General features: G+C 49.0%; 1 protein-coding gene across 1 annotated transcript in view; it reads left to right on the top strand.

The window, feature by feature from the left end:
• Positions 1–5545: 5545 nt before the first annotated feature.
• Positions 5546–11975, top strand: part of LOC142257668 (uncharacterized) — a 41464-nt gene continuing 35034 nt past the window's right edge. The window contains exon 1 of the mRNA XM_075329806.1: positions 5546–5621. The gene's annotated coding sequence lies outside the window, so the exon portion shown is untranslated. The remainder of the gene's footprint in view (positions 5622–11975) is intronic.

Below are 11975 nucleotides of genomic sequence, written 5' to 3'. Positions count from 1 at the left end.
CCATCACCCCAACCACACATCGCCTGACCCCAAAACCAAAGTTCAGATCCACAGTGGCTGTGGGAATAGTCCTCCATTGTCCACCAGCCAGTTCAATAACAATCCCAGGTCCTCTATGGATTGCCTCAGGCCGAACCACTCGGGGATCAGCCAGTGTGAGGAAAGCACCCGAGTCACAAAATCCAACAAGTCTCTGTCCATCCAGCACAACCTCCTGCAAGTGCTTACCTCGATGAGCAGAAGTCGTCATAACTGCGGGTCGCACCCCGTAAACTCCTGGTGGTGCAACATGGGGTGCTGAGTCACTAGGCCAGTCCTCACATAACGGTGCCACATCTTCCTCCATGGCACTGGGCTGTAAATAATTAACAATCCGATTGGGTGCAGGATCAGTCCTCATTTGAACAGCTGGGCAGGAGACTTGCCGATGCCCTGGCTGTCCACATTGATAGCATCTGAGCTGGGTCTCCCTCCATCCAAGGCGTCCTCTTGGGTAAGGGGTAGGGGAACTTGGAGGCCGGCTCCCACCTGAAGGTGCTGTAGGGGTTTGAGGATGATTCCTCCATGGCCTGGCTGGGCATGAGGCCTGCAAATGCCCGGGATGCCTACAAACATAACACCTGCGCTCTGTTACTTCCTCTCCCCGGCGTATTCCAGAAAGTGCAGTAGAAGCAACTGGAGGCACATTAACACGGGTATCAACATGTGGTGGTGTTAAAGCCGGGGTCTTGTTTTCTCTCAGGTAGCTGGGACGGACCGGCCGGTTGTGAGAGCACGCTTAAAACACCATAAAGACAGAAGTCTATAGTGGTTCAAATTAGCTCTGCTGCTTTATTAGATTTTTGAAGGTTTCTTTATACCTTTCAAACTGATTACGCAATATGAGACACGTGATATGATTATACAACTTTAGATTATACCAAATATAGTCATTTGAAAGTTATTCATGATATCATCCCATATGGAAGGGATTAATGTTTCATTGCCAAGAGAGGATTAATATTTCAAGCCAAAGATATGTAATAAAAGTGTTTTAAGAGATGTGTTCAATCAAACCTTGTCAAACAAGCTCCAGGTCAAGATGACCGTATAAACAATAGCAGATGTGGAATAGAACATCAATTACTCATACATCAATTACTCATTCCAAGCTTGCATAATGGATTGCGTAACGATTTCATAACTAATCAAATACCCATATGTGGGAGAATATAATGAACTTCATATGTTATAATGAACTCTATACTGAACTTCGATCTATACCAAAAAGATACAAAATGGCTTCTCTAACAGTGGCTTAGAGGAACGGGGAACAATGGGGACAGAATAACTGGGGGCATCCGGTGTTGTGGAGCTGTTAGGCGTCTCTCCATCCTCCAACAGAACCCTCCACTGAGGCTTGATGGTGAGAGCCTCATCAGCGAGAGCAGCAGCTTCCTCCACTGTCGCTGGTTTTCTCTCACGCACCCATTCCCGGATCTCAGCAGGGCACTGGGCAAAGAATTGTTCTTTTAGGATGACCTGCAGGAAGGTCTCCCAAGATAAGGCCTCCTCTGCCTCCAGCCAGCGATTACATATTTGTTTGAGTCTATGAGCATATATCTTAAAAGACACTTCCCCATCACAGGCTAAAGCACGGAACTGAGTCCTGTAAGTGTCTGGGGTCACAGCATAATGTTTTAGAATAGTCTGTTTAATCTCCGCATACTCACAGTTCCACCGAGGGTCCATAGCTCTATAGGCTTCAGCAGCTCCCCCCTCTAGGAGCCCAACCAGATGCCGGACGCGCTCCCTGTCCGGGACTTCCATTAATCGACACTGATGCTCAAAGTCCTGGAAGAAGCCCTCAATGTCGCCTGCAGCCTCATTAAACGGCTTAAAGTCTTTGCGGGACACCCTGGGAAGTTCCCTCATGATGGGTGCTGGGGTTACAGTCTGTCTGGAACCTCTCGCGGCTTCCACAGCGAGCTCCTTATCCAGCAGTGCCATCTCCTCCATCCTGCGCTCCTTCTCTTTAGCTCCACGCATGGCCTCCCTCTTATCTTCTATGGTGGTCTCCTCTCCCAGCAAGGCCATCATCTCCTCGTACCACACAACCCACTGACTTTTTTGGGTATTTACCTCCGGCTGCCGTCTTTCTTCCGTTTGCTGTGAGGATCCTTCCTCCACGTCATTTTGCGAGCAGACTCCTTCTAGCGCCTCAATCAGCTGCTCCTTGGAGAGTCCTTTGAAACGAACTCCTACTTCACGGGCCTTTGATTGCAGGCTCCCCAAAGTCCAGGTCTTGTACTCTGCAGTGCTGGTTCCTGATGTTGAGCCATTGTCCTCCATTCCTTCTGCTCTGATCCCACCGCTGCCACCAGTTTGTGACGGGGGTGTACAACAGAGCAAAGGATGGACGAGGCCGAGGGACGATCCAACAGGTTTATTAACAGGAATACAAGAACAGCACACGATAAGTCCACGTAAAACAGATTCGGGGGCCCTTCCCGACAATCCTCGGACCGGATAACAAAGCAATCGTCCTTACAGTAGTCCAAAGAGTTCCACACAATCCCACGGGCCGCCACACAGGCCTAGCTCCGTCCGTGCCCACAGCCACCCAGGCTGGGGCTCCTGCTCTCTTCAAGTTTCAGCTCACTCTGAAGTTACAAAAAGGGAAATGCATTGTCTGTGCTCCTTGACCAGCCCACCATGTTCAGGGGGTGGGGGTCACACATCCTATCATCAATGGTTTGGTCCATCACAGGGCTCCAATATGTCTGCCAGCCACAGTAGATGAAGGGATCCCCTGCTGTGCAGAACAATGACTATTCCTTCACTGGCCAATGCAATTACAGATTAGATACACAACTCTGGAAAGAAGAGGACAGGCTATTTACATAATCACATTAGATGCCAAGACTACAATTGTATGAGAGAGACACATTGAGATCAGTAGCTCCCCCAAGGAAATACATGAATTACAACTAATACAACCAGGGAAATATGCATATCATGACATAGTATCACAGCATATACAGTGAGAGGGTAAATTACATCTTCACAGCTGTATAATACAAAATGAAGGGACACCTTATACATGGAATATAGGGGTGAATTATACATGGAGGAGTATGGGGCTGCATAATACCATCTGAGGTTTTATGGGGTTGTGTTATAATACATCTAGGACTATGGGAGCTACATTATAATATATGGAGGACTATGGAGGCTACCTTATACACGGACTATGGAAGTGCATTATAAAACATGGAGGACTATGTGGTGCAGTATAATATATGGAGAACTATGGGGTGAATTTTAATACATGGAGAACTATGGGAAATGCATTATAATTGAAGGAATACTTTATACATGGAGGATTATGGGGGTGCATTATAATATATGGAGGGCTATGTGTCTGCATTCTAATATATGAAGGGTTATGTGAGACCCTTTATACAATTATTTGGAAGGCTATGTGGGGGCTGTTATAGTATTTTGAGAACTTTATACAGGGGGGACAAAGATACAAGTATGGGATGGAAATGTTTTGTGCTGAGGGAAAAAAGGCTCTTTCCCTCAGCAGCCAACTTTCCCATGCTCTGCTATACATCTCTCAGCACCCAGCTTTCCCATGCTCTGCTATACATCTCTCAGCACCCAACTTTCCCATGCTCTGCTATACATCTCTCAGCACCCAGCTTTCCCATGTTCTGATATACATCTCTCAGCACCCAGCTTTCCCATGCTCTGCTGTACATCTCTCAGCACCCAGCTTTCCCATGCTCTGCTATACATCTCTCAGCACCCAGCTTTCCCATGTTCTGATATACATCTCTCAGCACCCAGCTTTCCCATGCTCTGCTATACATCTCTCAGCACCCAGCTTTCCCATGTTCTGATATACATCTCTCAGCACCCAGCTTTCCCATGCTCTGCTGTACATCTCTCAGCACCCAGCTTTCCCATGCTCTGCTATACATCTCTCAGCACCCAGCTTTCCCATGTTCTGATATACATCTCTCAGCACCCAGCTTTCCCATGCTCTGCTATACATCTCTCAGCACCCAGCTTTCCCATGTTCTGATATACATCTCTCAGCACCCAGCTTTCCCATGTTCTGATATACATCTCTCAGCACCCAGCTTTCCCATGTTCTGCTATACATCTCTCAGCACCCAGCTTTCCCATGTTCTGATATACATCTCTCAGCACCCAGCTTTCCCATGTTCTGATATACATCTCTCAGCACCCAGCTTTCCCATGCTCTGCTATACATCTCTCAGCACCCAGCTTTCCCATGCTCTGCTGTACATCTCTCAGCACCCAGCTTTCCCATGCTCTGCTGTACATCTCTCAGCACCCAGCTTTCCCATGCTCTGCTATACATCTCTCAGCACCCAGCTTTCCCATGTTCTGATATACATCTCTCAGCACCCAGCTTTCTCATGCTCTGATATGGGAAAGCTGGGTGCTGAGGACAAGATAAATATCAGAACATAGGAAAGCTGGGTGCTGATAGAGGGATGTCAGGGTGCTGTGGGTGAGAGCCAAGTGTCAGCGTCATTATCCTGTACCCCGAGTGTCAGTGTCATTATCCCCTACCCCAAGTGTCTGTGTATGTGGAGGGGGGGCCCAGGTCTAAACTTTGCACTGGGGCCCATCCAACTCTAGTTACGCCACTGCACACACATATACTTTATATGAATAAAGACTCCCCCCACACTATATTTCATTCACCAATTTATTATCAGAAATGTTCCGTCGTAGTACACGATCCCCAAATGCAGCTCTGTGGACTGTGGATAGCAGTAGAGTCGCTATACACAGGTACCGAGTAGTTACAACACCTCTCATCAGAGTCGCCAGGTCAGTGCTGCTCTATGAGCATTACAAGATAAGTGGGCCTGGTGTATGGACATGACCGCTGCAGACAGTCACTGAAAAGCCATAGCCACGTACGGGCCCGTTCAGAGGGGGAGAAGAGACCATGGGGGAACGGGGAGATTTTATGTATTTTTTTAATATTAACCATTTCCGCCCCATGATGAAATATAATAGGTCACGCGGAGATGGCGGAATATGGGGTAGCTCAGGGCCTGAATCTGCTCCCCCTGAGCCCGGTGTGGACCGTGCTGTACAGCCAGCACCAACCGCCATCGGAGTGACCTCTACGGGGGCACATCCCGGTGGGATTTCCTTTCCGGTGCCTGGTGACCTCTGGTTTTCATCGTTATGTTTATATTACCAGAAAAGCTAAAAAATAACGTGAAAAATAAGTGTTTTTCAAATATATTTATTAACAGATCATAAAACAGTCCTCATTATAATGTAAAGTGAATGGTGACAGCTCCTACAGCCATACACATTCCTGGAGAGAGGAGACACCCAAGAGGGCCGAAGCCACAACACAAGGATGGAGGCATCTGCACACAGCCCCTGCGTGTGAGGGGAACGCTGGTCGCCATAGGTAACCAGAGGTGACGTCACCACGGGACGACGCGTCCCGTTATCCTGGTATCCTGGTAAGCAGCCAATCACATCTCGCCTCACACTTGCAGGAGCGATGGGGCAGAGGGGTGTGGTGACGTCACATCCTGTTTCCCGGAGCAGGAGGAGGAGGCTGCAGGTAGGAGGTGAGGAATGGCGGCGGCTCCGAATCCCGCTGGAGGCCGAGTGCGGGAGCGGCCCCGGGAATGCACAGTGCGGGAGCGGCGGCGGAGGAGCAGTAACCCCCTCACCGCCGGTCACCGTGCTGAGGGAGGGGGGGCGCTGCTAGATAGGATTCCATTACACAGATTTGTCCTTGTGTATAATGCATACCGATAAATACACACACGCACCCCTATATATACAGTATATATACACAAATATATATGCCCACATACCCATATATATATATATATATATATTTATGCACAGAAATATACACACACACCTAGATGTGTATGTGTGTATATATATATATATATATATATATATATACACACACACACAGCTATATCTATATACAGTATATACACATACATACATGTGTGTGTGTGTATATATATATATATATATCTCTACATATACGCATGCGCACACACACACATATATATACAACATATATAAATATATATACACAACATATATAAATATATATATATATACACACACACACACACATATATATATATATATATATATATATATATATATATATATATATATATATATATATATATATATACACATATATATATACACTCAAATATATATATATATATATATATATATATATATATATATATATATATATACTAGAAGGTTGCCCGATTCTAACGTATCGGGTAGTCTAGAATGTGTATGTAGGGTAGCAGATTGAATAATAATATAATCAGCAAGTCTTGAATAATGATGGTTCATTTCTTGCTCGTTGGTCTCCCGCTGTGCAGCACGCATCGGCGTATTTGACAGTGAGAGACCATCGATCTGAATGGGCAGGGAGCCGGCGTACACTGGTAACCATGCTACACAATTGTGTAACTATGCAAAGCGCTTTGCTTAGTTACCCGATGTGTACCATGGTTACCAGCGTACGCCGGCTCAAGCACACTTGTGTCGGGAGCCCGGGGGTAAGGTGGTAACCATGGTACACATTGGGTAACTAACGAAAGCACTTTTCATAGTTACAGGATTGTGTACCATTTGTTACCAGCGTACGTCGGTAAGCTGATAACCATGGTACACATTGGGTAACTATGCAAAGCGACAGTGCTGGTTTATTTTTTGCTTGTTGGTCTCCTGCTGTGCAGCACGCATCGGCGTGTTTGACAGTGGGAGACCAATGATCTGAATGGGCAGGGAGCCGGGCTAAGCTAGTAACCATGGTACACATGGGGTAACTATGCAAAGTGGTTTCCCAATGTGTACACTGGTTAACAGCGTGCTCGGGCACACGTGTGCCGAGAGTCGGGGTAAGCTAGTAACCATGTTACACATTGGGTAACTAAGCAAAGCGGTTTCTATAGTTACCCGATGTGTACCATGGTTACCAGCGTATGCCGACTCAGGCACACGTGTGCCGGGAGCCGGGGTAAGCTAGTGGTTTCACACATCCGGCTTTTCTTGACTTTGTCGGATCCTGCGCGCTCCTGTAGGCTGGTTTCAGACGTCCGTGTTTTAGGTACGTGTGACATGCGTTTTGTAACACGGATGGCACACGTACCCATGTTATTCTATGATGTGCCTCACACGTCCATGTTTGCATACGGACCGTGTGACTTTTCATGACCCCGCACGCACACACGCAGGTATCTTCGGCAGCACGAATGTCACACGGATCGAACACTGATGTGATCCGTGCGACATCAGTGTAAAACATACCGGAGAAAATATGCGTCTTTTTAATCAAAATATTCTCTATATTTACTTCTCTCTGGCTCTGCTGCCTCCCGCTCCTTATCGCCGCTCATTATACGCACTGAATATTCAGTGCCTTGAGGAGCTGGAAGCAGAAACAGCGCTGGGGACTTCAGAGCCGGGGACCGCATCGCTGGGTCAGTGTACAGCAGAGTATGTGTGTGTGTATACATGCATGTGCGCTGTGTGTGTATGCGCTCGGTGTATCCACGTTTGTTGTGTGTGTATACATGCATGTGCGCTGTGTGTATGCGCCCAGTGTATCCATGTGTGTCTGCTATGTGTATGTGTATATACATGTGCGCTGTGTGTATGCGCCCAGTGTATCCATGTGTGTCTGCTATGTGTGTGTATATACATGCATGTGCGCTGTGTGTATGCGCCCAGTGTATCCATGTGTGTCTGCTATGTGTGTGTGTATATACATGCATGTGCGCTGTGTGTATGTGCTCGGTGTATCCATGTGTGTCCGCTGTGTGTGTGTATATACATGCATGTGCGCTGTGTATATGCGCTCGGTGTATTCATGTGTGTCTGCTATGTGTGTATATGTGCTCAGTGTGTGTGTGTATATACATGCATGTGCGCTGTGTGTATGCGCTCGGTGTATCCATGTGTGTCTGCTATGTGTGTGTGTATATACATGCATGTGCGCTGTGTGTATGCGCTCGGTGTATCCATGTGTGTCTGCTGTGTGTGTATATACATGCATGTGCGCTGTGTGTATGCGCCCAGTGTATCCATGTGTGTGTGTGTGTATATACATGCATGTGCGCTGTGTGTATGCGCCCAGTGTATCCATGTGTGTCTGCTATGTGTGTATATACATGCATGTGCGCTGTGTGTATGCATGTGTGTATATACATGCATGTGCGCTGTGTGTATGCGCCCAGTGTATCCATGTGTGTCTGCTATGTGTGTGTGTGTGTATATACATGCATGTGTGCTATGTGTGTATGCGCTCGGTGTATCCATGTGTGTCTGCTATGTGTGTGTGTATATACATGCATGTGCGCTGTGTATATGCGCTCGGTGTATCCATGTGTGTCTGCTATGTGTGTATATGTGCTCAGTGTGTGTGTGTATATACATGCATGTGCGCTGTGTGTATGCGCTCGGTGTATCCATGTGTGTCTGCTATGTGTGTGTGTGTATACATGCATGTGCGCTGTGTGTATGCGCTCGGTGTATCCATGTGTGTCTGCTGTGTGTGTATATACATGCATGTGCGCTGTGTGTATGCGCCCAGTGTATCCATGTGTGTGTGTATATACATGCATGTGCGCTGTGTGTATGCGCCCAGTGTATCCATGTGTGTCTGCTATGTGTGTATATACATGCATGTGCGCTGTGTGTATGCGCCCAGTGTATCCATGTGTGTCTGCTATGTGTGTGTATATACATGCATGTGCGCTATGTGTGTATGCGCTCGGTGTATCCATGTGTGTCTGCTATGTGTGTGTGTATATACATGCATGTGCACTGTGTGTATGCGCTCGGTGTATCCATGTGTCTGCTGTGTGTGTGTATATACATGCATGTGCGCTGTGTATATGCGCTCGGTGTATCCATGTGTGTCTGCCGTGTGTGTGTGTATATACATGCATGTGCGCTGTGTGTATGCGCTCGGTGTATCCATGTGTGTCTGTTGTGTGTGTGTATATACATGCATGTGCACTGTGTATGCGCCCAGTGTATCCATGTGTGTCTGCTGTGTGTATATACATGCATGTGCGCTGTGTGTATGCGCCCAGTGTATCCATGTGTGTCTGCTGTGTGTGTATATACATGCATGTGCTCTGTGTGTATGCGCTCGGTGTATCCATGTGTGTATATGTGCTCAGTGTGTGTGTATATACATGCATGTGCTCTGTGTGTATGCGCTCGGTGTATCCATGTGTGTATATGTGCTCAGTGTGTGTGTATATACATGGCTGTGCGCTGTGTGTATGCGCTCGGTGTATCCATGTGTGTATATGTGCTCAGTGTGTGTGTATATACATGGCTGTGCGCTGTGTGTATGCGCTCGGTGTATCCATGTGTGTATATGTGCTCAGTGTGTGTGTATATACATGGCTGTGCGCTGTGTGTATGCGCTCGGTGTATCCATGTGTGTATATGTGCTCAGTGTGTGTGTATATACATGCATGTGCTCTGTGTGTATGCGCTCGGTGTATCCATGTGTGTATATGTGCTCAGTGTGTGTGTATATACATGCATGTGCTCTGTGTGTATGCGCCCAGTGTATCCATGTGTGTCTGCTGTGTGTGTGTGTATATACATGCATGTGCTCTGTGTGTATGCGCTCGGTGTATCCATGTGTGTATATGTGCTCAGTGTGTGTGTATATACATGCATGTGCTCTGTGTGTATGCGCCCAGTGTATCCATGTGTGTCTGCTGTGTGTGTGTGTATATACATGCATGTGCTCTGTGTGTATGCGCTCGGTGTATCCATGTGTGTATATGTGCTCAGTGTGTGTGTATATACATGCATGTGCTCTGTGTGTATGCGCTCGGTGTATCCATGTGTGTATATGTGCTCAGTGTGTGTGTATATACATGGCTGTGCGCTGTGTGTATGCGCTCGGTGTATCCATGTGTGTCTGCTGTGTGTGTGTATATACATGCATGTGCGCTGTGTGTATGCACCCAGTGTATCCATGTGTGCCTGCTATGTGTGTATATGTGCTCAGTGTGTGTGTGTATATACATGCATGTGCGCTGTGTGTATGCGCCCGGTGTATCCATGTGTGTCTGCTGTGTGTGTGTGTGTAACCATACACTGTACAGGACAGTGGCTGCGCCGCAACTTCCTGGTCACATGACAACGCGTAATCGGAGGTTGTCGCGCGGCAACTGTAGTGTACACAGTGCACGGGAGCGTGCCGGATGCGACAAAGTGGAGAAAAGGTAAGCGACAGTGCTGACATGAGCCGGGGTAAGCTAGTAACCATCTTACACATCGGTAACTAAGGAAAGCGGTTTCTATAGTTACCCGATGTGTACTATGGATACCAGCCTACGCCGGCTCTGGCACACGTGTGTCAGGAGGCGGGGTAAGCTAGTGGCTTTTCTCCACTTTGTCTTGCGGTGTGGGCTTCGGGTGCTGCAGCAGTCACCTGGGTGTCGGGCGTCTCCGTGTGGGTTCGGGGAATGCGTGCGGGGGGACGGGGCCAGGGCGAGCATCCAATGCATTAGGGGGCGAGGCCTGGCCAAGCGACCAATGCATGCAGGGGGCCGGGGCGAGCGGCCAATCCATGGGGGGCGGGGCCAGGGCGAGCCGAGCGGCCAATCCGTGCGGGGGGGGGCGGGCCCATGTCGTGCCCAGCGGCCAATCCGCTGGTTGTCACCGTAAGGACACAATTTTGGAGCAAGACAGACAGACAGGATAAGGCAATTATATATACATATATATATGTATATATATATATCTATATATATAATTGCCTTATTCTGTCTGTCTGTCTGTCTGTCTGTCTCTGTCTGTCTGTCATGCTCCAAAATTGTGTCCTTACGGTGACACAAAGCTGATTGGCCGCTGGGCTCGCCATGGCCCCCCCCCCCCCCCCCCCCCACGGATTGGCCGCTCGCCCAGGCTGCGCCCCCACACGGATTGGCCAGCCGCTCGCCCAGGCTCCGCCCCCCCCACAGATTGGCCTCTCGCCCCGGCACCCTGCAGGCATTGGCAATTCGGCCACGCCCCGCCCCCCTCACGCAATGCACGCTAGCTCTGGCCCCGCCCCCTCCCTCCCCCCGCGCATTCCCCGAACTGACACGGCTGTCACGGAGGTGAGTACTGTACTCCCCCCCACCCCCCCCACCCCCCCCCGGCCCCCGCTCGCACGGGAGTGGTGTGGATACGTTGGTAACCATGCTCGCATGGTTACAAGCGCATCAAGGTCCTGCTCCGGCGGAAGATCCACATGCACACACATAACAGCACACACACAAACATACACACACATCAGATCACACTCACTCTCACACACACCTCACACACACCTCACACACACCTCACACACACCTCACACACACCTCACATCGCATCCACACACTCACAGCATCCAGCGATATCGCTTGCTTCTCGGCCTCGATACTGTGCTGTTGTGACCTTCCAGGACCTGACGGAGGATCACATGGCCAGAGGCATGTGGTATCTCCGGATGTTGTGAATGTCAGCGCGTATGTGCGATATCGTCAGTGTCTGTGTGTGTGAGTGGATGCGATCGGGTGTGTGTGAGTGGATGCGATCGGGTGTGTGTGAGTGGATGCGATCGGGTGTGTGTGAGTGGATGCGATCGGGTGTGTGTGAGTGGATGCGATCGGGTGTGTGAGTGTCGTCAGAGGAGCACGGCGTGCTGGAGGAGGCTGGGAGCAGAGAGGCTGATCATGGGGAAGGCTGGGAGGGGGAGGCTGATGCTGGTGGAGACTGGGAGGGGAAGGCTGATGCTGAAGGAGGCTGGGAGGGGGAGGCTGGGAGGAAGGAGGCTGGGAGGAGAGAGGCTGATCCTGGGGAAGGCTGGGAAGGGGAGGCTGATGCTGAGGGAGGCTGGAAGGAGAGAGGCTGATGCTGGGGGAGGCTGA

This window comes from Anomaloglossus baeobatrachus, chromosome 12 (assembly GCF_048569485.1).
Source record: "Anomaloglossus baeobatrachus isolate aAnoBae1 chromosome 12, aAnoBae1.hap1, whole genome shotgun sequence".
NCBI classification, from domain to species: domain Eukaryota; kingdom Metazoa; phylum Chordata; class Amphibia; order Anura; family Aromobatidae; genus Anomaloglossus; species Anomaloglossus baeobatrachus.
This window is presented reverse-complemented; position numbering and strand designations above follow the sequence as displayed.